Source organism: Camelus dromedarius, chromosome 29 (assembly GCF_036321535.1).
Source record: "Camelus dromedarius isolate mCamDro1 chromosome 29, mCamDro1.pat, whole genome shotgun sequence".
Taxonomy (NCBI): domain Eukaryota; kingdom Metazoa; phylum Chordata; class Mammalia; order Artiodactyla; family Camelidae; genus Camelus; species Camelus dromedarius.
This window is the reverse complement of record NC_087464.1, coordinates 2283201-2288206: the sequence shown is the minus strand read 5'-3', so window position 1 is coordinate 2288206 and position 5006 is coordinate 2283201. Positions and strand designations below refer to the sequence as shown.

The 5006-nt window shown below is 43.0% G+C and overlaps 1 non-coding gene across 1 annotated transcript; it reads left to right on the top strand.

The window, feature by feature from the left end:
- Window positions 1–1053: 1053 nt before the first annotated feature.
- On the top strand, window positions 1054–1156 carry LOC116149431 (U6 spliceosomal RNA). The gene has a single exon (XR_004133044.1). It is a non-coding gene; the product is annotated as a U6 spliceosomal RNA (small nuclear RNA).
- Window positions 1157–5006: the final 3850 nt, after the last annotated feature.

The window sequence follows — 5006 nt, the reverse complement described above, 5'->3', positions numbered from 1 at the left end:
GTGAATAATTGGTCTCCTATTGGAAGAGACAAGCTGCTGGCCATCCAGTCCTGTCCTTGGGTTCCAGGACCTCCCCCAGATCATTTGGAGGACTGGCTGAGTGTGCCTTACCTTCCTGCCCCAGAGTTCAGTAACAGCTTTCAAAGTGAACCCCACTGATTCCAGACAAGGAGATACACACACAGACACACACACACACACATATACATGGATCTGGATGTGTATATATGTGTGTATATATGTATATGTGTATCTGGATGTGTATATATGTATGTGTATGCATATATGTAATGCTATCCAGTTACTCATTAGCTACTGGTTTGCCTCCATTTCTTTTGTTTTCTTTGTTTTTTTTTTCCCTCCTTCAGATTTCAGTTTCTTCTTCTTCTTCAGAAACCATTTTATCGTTAACATCAAAGAGGAAACTCTCCTCAGACTTCTAGCCTGACTTTGGAAAGGAATAAAAACCAAAAAAAGAGTTGGAAAAAAAAGAGATAGAGGGAGAGAGACTGGCCCGGTTTCTGACATTCTGTGTTCTCTGTTGCCTTGATTAGAGAAAGATGGCCAGTACAACATTCTGCAACCTCAGAGCCGGCGTAATTTCTTCTTCCTGAGTTAGTGTAACTGGGCCAGGGTCTAAAATTTACCTTCTTTCCTCCTGTTAATAACAGCTCTGGGATTTGGTGGCTTGCTGGATGTGTGCCTTTGATGATGTGTTTGGCGTCTATCATATTGGTTCTTGTAATTTGTTTTCACTCTGCCTGGACTGTTCCCTGCAGACTGCCTCGCTTTGACAGTGTTTACATGGGTCCTGATGAGAATTATGCATGGGTTCACCGAAGTGATGGTCTTGGAAGCTGAGAGCAAGAGGCCGCATCCCAGGTTCTATTTACCTGAGGAAAAGGTGACCTTAACTGAAATTTGTAAATTGTCCTTGTGATTTCTTTATTATTATGTACAGAAATTTCACCAGACTTTTATTTGCCATTCTTAAAAGTTATGATGATCCTCAACAAACCGAAACAAAACACAGAATTACCGTATAATCCATGCTGGCTTCGGCAGCCTGCACACTGAAACTGGGGCCACACAGGGAGGATTAGCACGGCCCCTGTGCAGAGATGACACGCAAATTCACGAAGCGTTCCATGTTTAGAAAAAAAATTACCATATAACCCACCAATTCTGCTTCTGGGCTCAAAAGAGTTAGCATCAGGGACTCAGATAGGCATTTGTACATCTATGTTCAGAGCAGCACTATCCACAATAGTCAAATGGTGGAAATAGTTCAAAAGTTCATCAACAGAAAAATGGATAAACAAAATGTGGTCTCTATGTCCAGTGGAATAGTATTCAGCCTTAAAAAAGAAACGAAATTCTGACACATGCTACCACATGGATGAACCCTGAGAACTTTACTCTAAGTGACATCAGCCAGTCACAAAAGGACAAATATTGTGTAATTCCTCTCATATGAGATGCCTGGAGGAATCAAAATCATTCTGCAATCACCAAAAGCAGAATGGTGGCTGCCATGGGCTGCAGAGAGGGGAGAATGGGGAATTGTAGTCTGACAGGTACAGGGTTTCAGCTGGGAAAGATGAAGGGTTGGAAGATGGATGGTGGATGGATGGGTGGATGGTGGGGACAGTTGCACAACCATGTGATTGTACTTAATGCTGCTAAACCATATACTTAAAAATGGTTAAAATGGCAAATTTTATGTTGTGTATATTTTACCACAATAAAAAGTTATGATTAATGTGGATTTATACATATTAAACCATACTCTCCTATAGCGCTGGAATTTGAAGGGAAAGACATAGATGTGAGGGAGGTTTTAGGCTGCCTGCAGTCACTCTGGGTTATGCTGGTCTGTCGAATCACCCTTGTACATAAGCATGGGGCTTATCTGCATCGTCTTGGAAGAGCTGCTGTATCATTTTACCAGTGTTACAAGCCGGTTTAATGTGCCCCTGCTGAGACTCTCTTGTCCTGCTTGGCTTTTTATAGTTTGGAGGAAATTAATTTTCTTGTGCCTCTAGTATTTATTGCAACATCAGAAGAAAAGGGTGAGGTTTGTATTGACTTTGATTTTTCTTCTTCAAGTAACATTAAAAGGTACCAGTGTAGAAAGAAACTGAAAAGGAGAGGTCTTTCGAAAACTCTTCAATTTAGGCTTTATGAAATTTAGGTTTAAAGAAAACTCAAAGAACCAAAGTGCTAAACTGAAGCTCCAGGGTTATTTTGATCCAAGAACATTTTTGAAATCCATGTCAGCAAGGTGATTAACAATGTGGACATTTATGGATTGTTCAGTGAAATAATTTATCATACTTCTGACACCCAGACACAGATGCGGGAATGAGGAAGACCCTTCAGCATGGTCACAACATGATTTCACAGTAATCTTGGGGCCATCAAACCCAATTTGGTGTGGTTTGAAAAACTTGGGAATTATTTTAGCCAAGTTAGAGTATTCTTAATGAAAATGTTTACGGTGAATCTAACTGAAGCTTTTGTTTTGACTTCTAGTTCACGAGACAGAGAGAGCACCTAGTCAAATGATGCCACCAATGACATCGCCATCAAATCCCGAATGTAGACGTTCATTTCATGAGGCAACTGCCCTGGTGTCTTCAAAACATCATGATCAAAAGGGACTAAGAAGATGTAACAACCACATGCAACACGTGAATCTTGGTTGTATCCACATTTAAAAAACTGAGCTACAATGTGAAACAGAAACAGACTCATAGACATAGAATACAAACTCGTGGTTGCCAGGGAGGAGGTGGGTGGGAAGGGACAGACTGGGAGTTCGAGATTGGTAGATCCCGACAGGTATATACAGAATAGGTAAACAAGTTTATACTGTGTAGCACAGGGAAATAAATACAAGATCTTGTAGTAGCTCATAGGGAAAAAGAATGTGAAAGTGAATACATGTATATTCATGTATGGCTGAAAAATTGTGCTGTCCACCAGAAACTGACATAGCATTGTAAACCGACTATAACTCAATTAAAAAAATAAATTAAAAAAAACTGAGCCACAAAAAACATTTTGGAGATGAGCGGGAATAACATATAGTTGATATTAGGAAATTAAGGTCAAGTGTGATTATGCTATTGGAGTCATAGAGTCACTTTTAATGCAGCATGTGGAGTGTCATGGCCAGCTTTGTCCAGTTGCTGGACACCCTATGGGTGGAGCGATGGTGAGGGGCACACCTGCAGTGAGTCTCCCAGGGCCACGTGCCTAGACAGGGACTCTAAGGGGCAAACGGGGATGCATGTCAGTCCACTTTTGATCTCTTTTCCAGGTTTGCAATTATTATCCCAAAGCATAATAATCTTTCAGCTGCTCAGCATCCCTTCATCTGGAAATTTGGAAGATTTCTTCCCTCTTGAACTGTGTACAGTTTTTTCTAAGGTAAATGATATTTCAATAAATGGGTATTAGAATAAGTTCCTAAGAGTGTAATTCCAGAGCGGAGGGTATAAACATTATTAAAACTCTGAATACATATAGCAAAACTGCTTACCCAGAAGGCTATCAACATTAACAGTTTCTCTGCAGTCAGCCCAGTTCACCAAAGCCTTTCCAGCCCTGGAATTAAAACAGAGGGAACATTTTCCAGCCACCTCCACCCTCCCCATGTAGACCTTGCCTTCCAATTAAGCTGAGTGTATTCTGGGACCCCAGTGGGCTCTTTCCTCCTCTGCTGCTGGGTTCCTCCACACAGAGGCTGCCCCCCGTTCCTCTTCTGCTCATTCAAGTGCTGTAGGCACCTCCCAGGCACATGTCAGCCAGCGACAACCTCAGACGTACACAGCAGGCTGCCAAACAAACACATGTGTGTACAAACTACAACGTATAAAATAAATAAGCTACAAGGATGTGCTGTACCCCCCAGGGAAGATAGTCAATATTTATAATGACTATACAGAGTGTAATCTTTAAAAATTGTGAATCACTATGTTTTATACTTGAAATTAATCTTATATTGCCAATCAACTATATCACAATTTTTAAAAAAATGTGGAACAGGGTCAATTGGTAAGGAAAACATATGTGACTTTCACTTGGAAGGGAGTGACACGGAAAAAAAAATCCCTGATGACAAATCTGACATTCATTTGCATTACAGACAATGGCGAGTCCGGAGCATTCAGCAAAGCCTGAGGCACCATGCCGTTCCGTTTAAATGTCAGGGATGTCTTTGGAGACAGACCATCTACTCCCATGCCCACCTCTACACACTAAGTGAAGGTGGTCAACTCCTGCATCTCTGCCCCAGGCTTTCGCTACCTGGATAAATGCCCCAGGCAGGGCCAGCCTCGCGGGTCCCCCCGTTCCCCTCACTGAGAAGGACATTGCTGTCATTGTCATGAAATCCCTGTAGTTCTGTTCTTGGGCTCGTGTGTTTTGTAGGTGAAGGCGATGATTACTGGAGCGTGTGCGTGAGCAGAGGAGAGCCACATGAGGTGTGTGTCCCCCACCATTGTTTCTGGCCTCCCCATTCCCGATGGTCCCCCAAGCCCCAAATTTAGGGAGCCAGGAAGCCGGGAGGAAGTGAGCACAAAGTGCGTGTGTCACGTCCATGACCAAGGAAAGGGGCGCAAACAGCCCAGGAGGCCATGCTTTCTGCTCACATGGGAACTCGCTCCACAGGCAGAGAGGAGGTTCGGGAACAACTGAAGAACCTTGTCACATCCGTTCTTACCTCTGTTACTTCCCCGTATTAGCCAATCACTTATGCTGAAATTGAAGACATAGAGGAAAAGCAAAGAGCGGGCGGCCCACCTTTCCGCTCAAGGCCTTCCTCACTCATCAGCGCCAGAGACGCCCGGTGTCAGGGGTGGACACCCATGGACAAGTGAACTGAAACCAGACGGGCTCGTTTCGTGTGGCCACCTTTCTGGGAAGAGATACAGATGTCTTGTGAACTACAAGACAATGATTGTATAATGTTTTTGATTCTGCATGAGTTAAATGCTGGT